This window comes from Myxine glutinosa, chromosome 8, assembly GCF_964187855.1.
Source record: "Myxine glutinosa chromosome 8, kmMyxGlut1.1, whole genome shotgun sequence".
In the NCBI taxonomy this organism is placed as follows: Eukaryota; Metazoa; Chordata; class Myxini; order Myxiniformes; family Myxinidae; genus Myxine; species Myxine glutinosa.
This window is the reverse complement of record NC_136268.1, coordinates 45,082,062-45,095,453: the sequence shown is the minus strand read 5'-3', so window position 1 is coordinate 45,095,453 and position 13,392 is coordinate 45,082,062. Positions and strand designations below refer to the sequence as shown.

Below are 13,392 nucleotides of genomic sequence, written 5' to 3'. Positions count from 1 at the left end.
CTTTGGCAATGTCCAGATACGTCGTGCCCAAATAGGTTCGCTGATTCATGGAGGCCGACGTGTCTAAGAGGAAGAGAAGGGATGGGCATTGTGGCGAAGGAGGAAGGAAAATAATAACTAAAATAAGCAATAAAATGTGGGGATAACCGGCCGCGACGGCAATCGAATGCGCCTCGGAGAGCCGGGGATGCGCCCTAAGTTGTGGGGCCGAAGCGTCGCCGCGGCTCCGCTCTCATTGGTCCGAGTTCTTTTGCATATTCATGACGTCATCAGCGAGCGCGAGCGAGCCTTCGCCTTCGGCCACCATTGGCGCCGCGATTCGCAGAGGCTCGCGTCGAATCGGTGTCCGGGATAGAAGGTATTCCTGTAGATTTCACGGCAAACATCGAGGACCACGTGAACCTTACTCCCAATTACGACTCGATGGTTTATCTCCAAATTCCCATTTGCTGCTCATGCATATTCATTAGGTTTGACGGAAGTGCTTGTACCTCATCATTGTTTGTGGACGTGTTGCCAATTTGTCAATAAGTACATTAACAACAAATAAATAATCGCAACCTGGTGCGATCGTTTACAGCGACTTCCCGATTCGAAGCACATTTTATTTTTTTTAATTCCCGTTTTTCTCGCGCTCGAACTGCAAATGTTTCTGGAATTTTTGTCCACATTTATTAGATGTCACCAACCCACCTCCCTTTGGTGTATCTACATATTACGTACGGACGGAGTAGGGTTCGAGCCGACGCGTCCAGTAGGGAGAAGAGGAGGGGAGGGAGAAGAGAAGAGGAGGGGAGGGAGAAGAGAAGAGGAGGGGAGGGAGAAGAGAAGAGGAGGGGGGGGAGAAGAGGAGGGGGGTGGAGAAGAGGAGGGGGGGAGAAGAGGAGGGGGGGGAGAAGAGAAGAGGAGGGGGGGGAGAAGAGGAGAGGGGGGGGGGGAGAAGAGGAGAGGGGGGGGAGAAGAGGAGGGGGGGGAGAAGAGAAGAGGAGGGGGGGGAGAAGAGAAGAGGAGGGGGGGGGAGAAGAGGAGGGGGGGGAGAAGAGAAGAGGAGGGGGGGGGAGAAGAGAAGAGGAGGGGGGGGAGAAGAGAAGAGGAGGGGGGGGAGAAGAGAAGAGGAGGGGGGGGAGAAGAGAAGAGGAGGGGGGGGAGGGGAGAAGAGAGAGGAGGGGGGGGAGAAGAGAAGAGGAGGGGGGGGGAGGGGAGAAGAGAAGAGGAGGGGGGGGAGAAGAGAAGAGAGAGGAGGGGGGGGAGAAGAGGAGGGGGGGGAGAAGAGAAGAGGAGGGGGGGGAGAAGAGAGGAGGGGGGGGGAGAAGAGGAGGGGGGGGGGAGAAGAGGAGGGGGGGGGGAGAAGAGGAGGGGGGGGGGAGAAGAGGAGGGGGGGGGAGAAGAGGAGGGGGGGGAGAGAAGAGGAGGGGGGGGAGAAGAGGAGGGGGGGGGGAAGAGGAGGGGAGGGGGGAAGATGAGGGGAGGGGGGAGAAGAGGAGGGAAGGGGGGAGAAGAGGAGGGAAGGGGGGAGGAGGGGAGGGGGGAGAAGAGGAGGGGAGGGGGGAGGAGGAGAGGGGGAGAAGATGAGGGGAGGGGGGAGAAGAGGAGGGGAGGGGGGAGAAGAGGGGAGGGGGGAGAAGAGGGGGGGGAGAAGGGGAGGGCGGTAGGGAGGAGAGAAGAGGAGGAGGGGGGAGAGGAGGAAGGGAGGGGGAGAAGAAGAGGAGGGAGAGGAAGGAGGGGAGGGAGAAGAGGGGGGAGGAGGAGGGGGGAGAAGAGGAGGGGGGGGAGAAGAGTGGGGAGAGGAGGAGGGGGGGGGAGAAGGGGAGGGAGAGGGGAAGAGGAGGGGGGGAAGAGGAGGGGGGGGAGAAGAGGAGGGGGGGGAGAAGAGTGGGGAGAGGAGGGAGGGGGGGGGAGAAGGGGAGGGAGAGGGGAAGAGGAGGGGGGGGAAGAGGAGAGGGGGGGATTTCGAATCGAACCTTACATTCCGAACCTTACATTCGGGTCAAGGCCGGAGAAGGGGAGAAGAAGGGGGGGGGAGAAGGGGGGTGGAGAGGGAAGGGAGAAGGGGAGTGGAGAGGGGGGTAGAAGGGGGGGAGAGGGGGGGGAGAATGGGGGGGGGGAGAAGAGGAGGGAGGGAGAGGAGGAGGGAGGGAGATAGGAAGAGGAGGGGGGGGGGGAGAGTGGGGTTGACACTCCATTTATTTACATACATTGTCTTCAGAAAATATTCACAGTTTTCTCCCCTTGACTTTTTCACATTTTGTTGTGTTACAGCCAGAATTTAAAATGGATTAAATACGAAAATAGAGTTTATTTTGTCACTGATCTACACATAATACCCAATAATGTCAAGGTGGAATATATATTGTTGTGGTTTTGTGAATAAAGGATAACCCCCCCCCCCCCCTCGTAGGTAGACGTACCACAACATGTAGCCTCGCGGTAGTTCAGTTATTTCTTAGTAAATGTAAGCGTAGTCTCCTTTCCTGTGTTAGTTTTGCGTTGAGCAGGCCAGTGAGTAGGCCTCAATTGGGCTAGGATGCCATGTGCTCGGCCTGGGACAAGTCTGGCAAGGCCGAAGGGAGGAGCTGCAGGGGGAGTGGCCGGTGAGCAGCAAGCCGCCAATCAGGGCTTGAGGGGAGTGGCTCACCACGGCAACGGGAGGAAGGGCATGGAACATTCGGGTAAGGCCGGGGCGGGGCTATAAAACCCTGCCCCGAGCCCCCGCAGCAGACAAGTCAGAACGCCAGAGAGTTTGCCCCAGAGAGACAAAGTCAGAGACGGTGAGAGAGAGACCCGTCAGAGTCGCCCAGCCCCTGAACGAGTCGGAGTGCTTGAATTGAGTTGCTTGTTATAGCCTCGCTGTACACGAACATTCCCCGTGCCCCGTGCCCTGTGCCCTGCGCTCTGCGGCTGTATTAATCGCGAGTGTGGAGACGAACCATGCCGGAGCCACCTACGCCGACGATCCTCCTACCTGGGCTCCCTGCATACGGGCCGTGAACACCAGAGGGCCACGCCGGGTGAGCCGTCCGACGGCACCGACCGACGGCAAGGCGCGTTTGGCGCGCGAGCCTTCTTCCTCCTTTTCCCCGCGTGAGTGAGTGGGCCCCTTTGTCTGGGAATTAAGTTAAGATTGCTTCAGTGCCTGCTCTGTGTCTCTTCACCTGTACATAGTAAATAAACCGTGTTCTTCCTCTTATTTGATCGTTCCCGTCATTTCACAATTGGCTTAGCATCGCACGAACAGAACCGCTCGAATCGGGTTCAATAAAAGGTAACAGCGCGAGTCACGTGATACGCACACCGCTCAGGCGTACTCGATTAGCGTGGCTTGTGCGAGGTCTGGTCCCCGTTTCCGTGGCAGCGTGGGTATCAAAGGTACGTGCGGCGTCGACCCGATACCCTTTTCCACGCTCGCTGCGGGAAGTGGCGACTCGGCCTTGTGGACACGAAGACCCGAGGGGGGAAAGGGGCTTAACCGCCCCTCTGTACGTCGACGGGCTTCAGGAGATCCACAACAAATTTGTGTCAGGAGTGGGATAATTGGACCTATAGTGCGCTTCACACACTCAAAAATTACAAGTGGACGAAATTTAGTCGTAAAACCAAATTTATATTCGTACGATGGCTGGCCAAGGCGGTCAAATGCCGGTGGGGGTAGTAGAAGAAGAACTGATGACCCAGGACCTGCAGGGACAGTTGGTAGTGGAGGACGTTGATGAGGGTGCGGCAGTAGAGGAAGAAAATGGCGGTGCCTCACCGTAGGCGGCGAGAGCCGAGGCCGCAGCGCCAATAGATATGGGCCTATTTATGGCACAACTCACGGCGAGCTTCGATAGAGTGAATGATAACATGAAAGAAATGAAGAATGGGTTAGAAAACAAAATGGATGCTCAAAGGGAAGAATCCAGGTGTGAAATGGAGAAGATGAGGGCAGCGTCAAAGAGGGACATATAAAAAAAATGGGGGAGGACATTGGGTGCAGGTTGAGCGAGAAGGTCGCGGTGGTACGCGACGAGGTGACCCGGTGTGGAGAGCGCATGGGGAGCGAGCTAGAGCAGAGGACAGCCAAGTTCACCGGGGCTATGGGAGTCGCAACATGGAGTGTTGAGGAGCCAACGATCGTCAAATTGGACAAGGAAATTTTGGGGGCGCAGGCGAAGGTCGAGTTGGAGGAGGAAATTTTGGGGGCGCCGACGATCCTTGAGGAAAAAGAAATAATTGGGGTTAAAAAGATGGGAGAGAAAGTGAATAAATCACGGGAGAAGGAAATGGAACACGCGCAAAGTTCGTGTTTGCACCGTGATGCCGTGCTTGCTAACTCAATAAAAAGTTTGCAGGTGCTGGCGGTGAAGGAGGGCCCCGAGGTGAGTAAAAATGGCGTGAATGTGTTTGGTGCGAACGGGTGCTCGGCGCGCTTGGGAGAGAGGCGAGACCCGGGCATTCGCGAAAGGCCCATTGTGCGGTATGAGAGGGCGTGCGTGGAGCGCGAGTGTGTTTCGGAGTGTGTAACAGAGGAGTGTGCACCGGAGTGTGCAAGGGCCGAGTGTGCAACAGAGGAGTGTGCACCGGAGTTTGCGAGGGCCGAGTGTGTAATGGAGGAGTGTGCACCGGAGTGTGCGAGGGCCGTGTGTTATGGAGGAGTGTGCACAGGGGTGTGCAAGAGCCGTGTGCGTAACAGAGGAGTGTGCACCGGAGTGTGCGAGGGCCGAGTGTGTAACGGAGGAGTGTGCACCAGAGCGTGCGACACAGGAGTGTGTGAAAGGTGCGAGTGCGCCTGGGTGGTGTGCACCAGAGTGTGCGACACCGGAGTGTGTGCGGGAAGAGTGTGCACCGGAGTGTGTGATGATTGAGTGTGCAAAAGAGGAGTGTGCAATGGCCGAGTGTGCACCGGTGTGTGCGAGGGCCGAGTGTGTAACAGAGGAATGCACACTGGAGAGTGTGTGGGTGGAGTGTGCACCAGAGTGTGAGTGAGAGTGCACACCTGAGTGTGTGGGAGGTGAGTGTGCACCTGGATGTGCGAGTGTGGATTTTGTGAGGACCGGTGTGCACGATTCGTGCCTCCGGCCCCCGCACTGTATGGTTGGTGCCGTATGGCGGCAAGGGCGATCGGCTGGGTTCAAGGGGAGGTAGGAGTTGTCGGAGCCATGCACCTTGTCGGGTGCGGTGCTCCGACCGTGGCCGGCTGGGTCATCGTGCGTGGGATCGCGAGGCCCTGCACAGGGATGGAGCCCTGCACCTGGGCCCATCAATCCCTCCCCCCTTGGATCGAAAATGCCGGACGGACACCCCATACAGGCGACCAACCACCCGCATGGATCGCTCGGCCCTACGAGGCCGAGCAGTGACAACGTACATCCACTTGGAGAGGCTCGTAGTCTAGAGGACTGGAAGAGTAGTGTACCCCACGTGGCGGAATGGTTGTGTAACCATTCCTCCCATGGGGGGGGGGGGCATGAGCATTAGTTTAGGGGGATGGCAGTGATAGGCCTATGGAGGGGCCAGCAATGGTTGCCTCCATGGGGCACCGAATCTAGCCGAGGGAGGGCTAGGATAATGTTAGGGATTTAGAAGACAGTAGAGACAAGAATTAAGTCGTGTCACCTGAACTATAGAGGGGACGTAGAGAGTTTAGGTGGATGATAAAGAAAAGGGAGTGCATAGTGTAAAGGGACGACGAGGGAAGCACGAGCTTTAGGCGAAATCAGTTAGGTAGATGATGCTGTGTGTTTGATGATGCATTGTGTGTGAAAAATAAATGGAATTGTGTTGAAGTGTGTGAGAAAAGTGGTGTGCAAGATATTTGGTGTGGAATGCTTGGTGTGGAATGCATGGTGCGAAGGAGTGAATGGGGGGAGTGGAACCCATTCACGAAAGCCCGGGGGGGGGTAGTTTAAAGCCAGGTAGAGGGCATAGGTAAATTGTATGGATATTGACACCTGTGGTGCGGGTAGTAGGAAGTAGTGTTTTGGAGGGTGCATGAGACTGTGGAATGGCTGGGCGTGTGGCTTAATTCGTGCGTGTGGTTATTGGGGCACTCGGCCACTGGTAGTTTGTCGGCCAGGTGAGGCCGTAGGTAGGCTCTGGGAGCCGGTTAGGGTAGTTGTTGAGTGGGGCCCGAGGATCCCAGGAGAGGACCCGGGTTGCCCGATGCCGAGGTGGGCATAGAGGGGGTAAGTGCCAGGGAGGGCCTTCCCCGGTTAGGTAGTCGCAGGAGCAGGCAAGCTCGGGAGGCAGCTTCAGTGGCGGAGGTGCGCAGGTAGGTAGACCTGCTGGTAGGGCCACACGACCCAGCCCCGAAATTGTGCGAGGGCACAAGTGAAAATTTGTGGGAGTGAGACCCAAATTCGGAGGGCACCACAGTGTGGGCAATGGGAATTCGGGTTCTTAGAACCACATAGTTTAAAGAGGCCGATTGGCAGGGTACGGCCCCGGGTAGTTTAGATGAGTAAATGCTATTAGTGTAGTTAGGATGAGAAATCCCTTCGCACCATCCACAGCCATTCACCGAGGAGGACGAGCTCCACACCGAGGCTCTGTATACTGTTTGAGTGGTAAGACGCATCACAACGTGGATGAGACTGTGTTTGTTCCATCCCTTCCTTCCTGAGAGGCATTGGGAGACGAATTTGGAGTTAGAGGGGGATATGAGAGACAAGACATAGAGATGGATTGTAAATACAGGGGGGGGGGCGAGGGTAGTGTAGCCAACGGTGGGGGGTACGGACGGCTAGGGACGAGTTTGCTCTGCTCGCTCTACCGCGTCCCTCGCACCACACCAGGCATGGTGGTGCCTGGTCACCTTGTTTTTTTGTGTGCCACTGTGTCCTTTCCGTTTTGCTTGTTATGCCTTGTCTTCCCTCCCCGCCCCAGGACCATTTTGGAGGCCAAACTGTGCAGCACCGTCACACCTGAGCAGCATCCATTCTGCACCATTCCACCTGTGCAGCCGAACTGTGCAGCACCTTGCTGCCAGTCCTTTTGCTGCACATTTGCTACATCTGTGCACCCGAACTGTGCAGCACTTTGCTGCCAACCCACCTTTTTCTGCACCTTATCACACTCATGGACCACAAGCCTTGTGGCCTCACACCTCTGCTGTGCAGCATCTTGCTGCAAAATCATCTTGCACCTTCGGACCACTTGTTGAGTGGCACTGATGCCACACAGTTGGACCACGTGGGAGTGGCCCTGCTTGGCAATGAAAAATAAAAGCAATTGTGAGCATTATTTACTATCGTGTGCCAGGTATGAAGAAGATGTGGAAGTTTAGATGGCCCTGATGCTTCAAATGGCCTGTATGCCAGTCAGGGCCAGCTGGGTTTGTTAGCCGCACACAGAAGAAGCAAGATGCAAGATGCAAGCAGCACGTGCCATTTATGAGTGTGTTGTGTTTTTCTCCCCTCCAATTTTCTCTTCCTAAAGTACAGGTCCTGGGTCATAGAATTGTAAATAAAAGTTAAAGTTCCGTGATTGTAAATATAAGAATGTGCCCACCGGCTATGTGTTTAGTTTGAAAATTCCGGAAATACTCAGGTAGTTGTGGGTGTGAGTCCGTTAGATAGCTGCTCAACGCAATAGGGGGGACATATTAAGTGTTAGAAATGTCGCACACATGGGTCAGAGTAAATGCTAGGGGGAATTACACCTATGTGTCACATTTAAAAGTAATGTTAAATTTGCATGCCAGGCTCTACCGGTCGTTCCACTGTTGGGGTCGACTCGGGCCGAGTCTGGTGAGAGGGGTGTAGTGTTGTGGTTTTGTGAATAAAGGATAACCCCCCTCGTAGGTAGACGCACCACAACATGTAGCCTCGCTGTAGTTCAGTTATTTCTTAGTAAATGTAAGCGTAGTCTCCTTTCCTGTGTTAGTTTTGCGTTGAGCAGGCCAGTGAGTAGGCCTCAATTGGGCTAGGATGCAATGTGCTCTGCCTGAGACAAGTCTGGCAAAGCCGAAGGGAGGAGCTGCAGGGGGAGTGGTCGGTGAGCAGCGAGCCGCCAATCAGAGCTCGAGGGGAGTGGCTCACCACGGCAACGGGAGGAGGGGCATGGAACATTCGGGTAAGGCCGTGGCGGGGCCATAAAACCGTGCCCCAAGCCCCCGCAGCAGACAAGTCAGAACGCCAGAGAGTTTGCCCCAGAGAGACTAGTCAGAGACGGTGAGAGAGAGACGCGTCAGAGTCGCCCAGCCCCTGAACGAGTCGGAGTGCTTGAATTGAGTTGCTTGTTATAGCCTCGCTGTACACGAACATTCCCCGTGCCTTGTGCACTGCACTCTGCGGCTGTATTAATCGCGGGTGTGGAGACGAACCATTCCGGAGCCACCTACGCCGACGCTCCTCCTACCTGGGCTCCCTCCAGAGGGCCACGCCTGGCGAGCCGTCCCGGAGCGACTGACGGCAAGGCGCGTTTGGCGCACGAACCTTCTTCCTTCTTTTCCCCGCGTGAGTGAGTGGGCCCTTTGTCTGGGGATAAGTTAAGATTGCTTCAGTGCCTGCTCTGTGTCTCTTCACCTGTACATAGTAAATAAACAGTATTCTTCCTCTTATTTGATCATTCCCATCATTTCACAATTGGCTTAGCATCACATAAACAGAATCACTTGAATCGGGTTCAATAAAATGTAACGGCGCGAGTCACGTGATACGCACGCCGCTCGGGTGTACTCGATTAGCGTGGCTTGTGAGAGGTCCAGTCCCCGTTTCCTTGGCAGCATGGGTATCAAAGGTACGTGCGGCGTCGACCCGATACCCTTTTCCACGCTCGCTGTGGGAGTGCCGACTCGGCCTCGTGGACACGAAGTCCCTAGGGTGAAATGGGGCTTAACCACCACCCCCCCCCCCCCTCTGTACGTCGACGGGCTTCGGGAGATCCGCAACAATATATGTATATATTGTTACGGGGTCCTCCCCTATCCTCTGGTCTCGGTAAACCTCCGAACCCCGAGAGGGTCCCCGGCAGAAAGATATGTTAGCCTTGGTTGAAATTAATCAACAATGAAACCCTCAATGAAACCATCAAATGAAACAATCAAATCAATAAGGAAACCACACCAAGGGTTATGAACAAACAATAATATATTATAAATCACACTGGAATCATGACACAAATAATAATAGCAATTCACCCTACAATCCCTATCTGAAGATGGTACCACCTTATCTAGTCCTTTACCCAAACTCACAACACTCCCCCAATGTATCTGTACCCCTCCAAGGCGAAGTCGATTCGCTCCAGCGATCGTTGGATCAATGCCCGATCAAAATCAATTGAGGCGTGGACGATCGAAGCAACCCAGAGGTCACATGGTCCATCACCCAGCAATATAGCGGTGGAATGGAAAACCTTCCAAAGACGCGCTCCGACGTACACGTTTGCGGTTCAATCAGCGAATCTCCTTATAATCCTCCAAAAGCCACTTTCTGGCACAGCCGTCCCCGGCAACCCACCGGGGAATAATGCCCGGCCGGCGCGACAAAAACCTTTTCACTGAAGGTAGCGCACGTGGCGAAATGGCGGACGGCTTTCCCTCGAGCCGGGGCTTTGAGGCAAGGATACTCCGGAACCTCAATGCAGATACCCGACTACCCAGGCTCCACAGCACTCCGGTGATATCACCTATCGCACGAACTTCCTTTCAAGGACGCAACGTTCACTCGCACTGTACGCTCGACCGCTCGGTCCGGAGCTTCAACAAAAACGTCTTTTCACGATATCCTCACGCCTCTTCTTCTCCGCTCCCTTTGCCTTCCTTCTGGCCACATTTTACCAGGAGCGCTTTTAAACCTTTTAACCACAATAACCCTTACTGAGAACCAACAATAATAATAATACCAACAATAATTAGGGCCGAATTCGTAACACTTCCCGCCCTCAAGAAAGAAAGTTTGAACACAGCGAAAACTTTCTTTGTAGGCAAATTCTTGAAACCAACACAAGCAATCAATGTTTCCCCAAAAATAAAGCAACAAAACTTCAAACAACTTACTGAGATTTCCAAAGTTAGTTCCCTCTGGACTAAGCATCAGCAACGACATTGTCCCTGCCCTTTACATGTTCAATTTCCAAGTTACCCCTGCAAAGCCAAACTCCATCTCATCAACCTCTGATTTTTTTACTTTTAGTTTCTTTTGAATGAAGGTTAAGGGGTTGATCAAAAATCCAAAGTCAGGCAAATTGATAGCACTTTTTCTGGGAGGCCGAGCTGAGGGCCAGGTTCCATGGTGGTTGGGTGGTGAGGCCTGGACATATTCACTACCTGGACACCTTTAGGAACGTGGAGTTCACGGTTACTCCATGTAGGAAAGTTCACTACATGGACGCCTTTAGGAACGTGGAGTTCACGATTAATCCGTGTAGGAAAGTTCACTACAAGGACGCCATGTGGAATGTGGAACCCCATCCTGTGTGTTAAGGCATAGTGATCTGCCATGGTTGCTGCCTCATACAGCTTTGGTACTTTCCTTTCCTCCAGATGAACTTTAATGTCCTCGTGGACACACTGTTGGAATTCCTCCACCAGGATAAACTAGGTGTTCACGGTTAATCCGTGTTGGAATCTTGGCTCGGCTGCTCCGCAGCATTCAGTGCTGCAACTCTTTCTAACTTTCCTAACAATCACGGTTGGACCACTTGTCACTGTAGTCACATGAATGGCGGTCTCCTTCTCGGCCACTGCTCTGATAATCCTTCCTTCGGGAGCTGCCATAACTCTGGAAGCCTCCATAATAATATAGATTGCGGCCACCACCACTACTACTCCGTGGTCCTCCTCTGTAGCCCCCTCGACCCCTAGGAAATGCCTTCCCTGCTGTGATGGTCCGACCATCCAACTCCTTGCTATTCAGATCCTTTTCTGCAACTCTGGCGTCCTTTGAGTTTTCAAACGTGACAAAGCCAAACCCTCTTGACTTGTGTGTCTCTCTGTCTTTTATCAGCAGCACTTCCAAAAGCGGTCCATATTTGCTGAAGGCAGACTCCAGAACCTCTTCCTTTGTTTTGAAGTTCAGTCCCCCTACAAAGAGCTTGCCAATATTGCCTCCATCCCTGACGTGCGTGTGCTGACACTTAGTTTCAGGGTATTTCCTCTTCTCTTCAGGGCGCTTCCTACTAGGCTTTTCAACAAACATCGGGTTACCAGAAACTTTGTCACTGGCCAAATCATTCCCGATAACAAAAGATACTCCTTCTACAGGAAGAGTGGCTTGTAAACCGACGGTGACCGGTCCTGACACCAAATCGGACTCCAAATGGATGACATGAAGTGGAGCACTAACACAGCCACCAATCCCCTGTAAACGAACATTATCCCCAGTTGCCGTCTCCTCGGACCATGGCAAGATGCCTTCAAGAATTAAAGATTGATGTGCTCCTGTGTCCCTCAATATCCTAACAGGTCTCCGGTTAGTCGAGGCTCCATCCAGTGACACAACCCCCTCTGAAATAAATGGTTGGTAACCCCTTTGATGGCGATTTCTCACAATGGCCATTGCATTTGGAGTCGTACTAGTCGAACTCCGCTCCTGATTTTCCTTTCTCAGAGCATAACAGTTGGACATCAAGTGTCCAGGTTTATGGCAAAAAGTGCAAGGAGGCCCGGAGGAGAACCTCGTGGTCTGCCAAGGCATGGGGGCGGTGGTCTGCCTCGAGCTCCCCGGACGATAGGTCTGTCTTGGAACCGTAGTCTTTTGATTTCTAGAAGTCGGGGTGTCAGAGTGGTCCTCATTTTCATCTCGAGGCCGCCCCCATGGATTTTCATTCTCCGCCCCTGATGTACCATAGCTCCCCTGGCTAGGTCTGGGCGAGATGTTCGGTTTGTGGAACCCCATCCTGTGTGTTAAGGCATAGTCATCTGCCATGGTTGCTGCCTCATACTGCTTTGGTACTTTCCTTTCCTCCAGATGAACTTTAATGTCCTCTTGGACACACTGTTGGAATTCCTCCACCAGGATCAATTGTCGCAATAGTTCGAAGTCTTTTCCAACTCCTTTTGAATCACACCACCTATCAAACATGGTTTCTTTCAATCTGGCAAACTCCACATGGGTCTCACTCCCCCTCCTCCTGGCATTCCGGCATTTTTGCCGGTAAGCTTCCGGGACCAATTCATAGGCTTTGAGAATGTGTTTCTTCAATACTTCGTAATCTGCACATTGATCAATCGGTATAGCCGAATAAATCTCTTGAGCTTTACCCACCAGAACACTTTGCACTAGTATGGACCATTACTCCTCAGGCCAGTTTAACAGTCGAGCCACTTTCTCAAAGTGTGGAAAAAACTTGGCTACATCCTTTTCATTGAAGGGTGGAACCAGCCTCACATGTCTGCCAACATCCCAGGTGTTCTGACTAGGTGTCGAACCAGTCGGCATGGATGGTACCTCTCCCCGTTCCTTCATTACATCCAGCTCCTTGAGTCTAATTTCCTGCTGAAGGGCCATTTCACGATCCCTTAACTCCCGTTCGGCTTTTCTCTGCTCTGTTTTTTTTTCCTCTAACCTTTCCTGGAGTTCTCTTTCAACTCTCCTTTTTTCTGCTTTCTTCTCTTCTAACCTTTCCTGGAGTTCTTGTTCCACTCTCCTTTCCTCTGCTTGTTTCTCTTCTCTTCTCTCTTCTGCTTTCCTTTCCTCTGCTTTTAATCTTTCCTGGAGTTCTCGTTCCTCTGCTTTTAATCTTTCCTGGAGTTCTCATTCCACTCTCCTTTCCTCTGCTTGTTTCTCTTCTCTTCTCTCTTCTGCTTTGCTTTCCTCTGCTTTTTCCCTTTCCTGGCTCTGTAATTGCATCTCCAGTTTCCGGAGCTCCACATTTTCTTGTTCTTCTGGTAACCAATCCCAGGCTACCTCTTCCCATGTTCCTAATCCCACCATAGATTGTATCACCACTGTCTGCATCTCTGCCTTCTTCATATTAGTTCGGACCTCCAAGCTAAAATGTTTGGCCAATTTCCAGAGGTCCGATTTTACTAACACTCTGAACTGTGCTTCACTAGGGGTCACTGCAAGCCTCTCTGCGTCAAACTACATGGTGACTATTGTTAACACCTGTTAACCTTCACACAAGAAATGTACAACAACAAAAAAAAAATTTGTTTGTTTTTTGGAAAGATTTAGGAATGTTGGAACAAGTTCCAAATTTGGGAATGTTAGGGAATTCTTTCCCGGACTAAATCTAGGGAATTTTATATCCAGGACGCAGACCCAATTTCGAGCCCACGAGTCAATTCGACAAGCCCCCAATTTCTGTTACGGGGTCCTCCCCTATCCTCTGGTCTCGGTAAACCTCCGAACCCCGAGAGGGTCCCCGGCATAAAGATATGTTAGCCTTGGTTGAAATTAATCAATAATGAAACCCTCAATGAAACCATCAAATGAAACAATCAAATCAATAATGAAACCACACCAAGGG

At 52.7% G+C, this 13,392-nt stretch overlaps 1 protein-coding gene across 2 annotated transcripts in view; it reads left to right on the top strand.

The window, feature by feature from the left end:
* The first annotated feature begins 254 nt into the window (after positions 1-254).
* Positions 255-13,392, top strand: part of PNPLA4 (patatin like domain 4, phospholipase and triacylglycerol lipase) — a 101,348-nt gene continuing 88,210 nt past the window's right edge. The window contains exon 1 of one of the 2 annotated variants that reach the window (XM_078783213.1): positions 255-358. The gene's annotated coding sequence lies outside the window, so the exon portion shown is untranslated. The remainder of the gene's footprint in view (positions 359-13,392) is intronic. The other variant, XM_078783215.1, reaches the window with a different exon arrangement.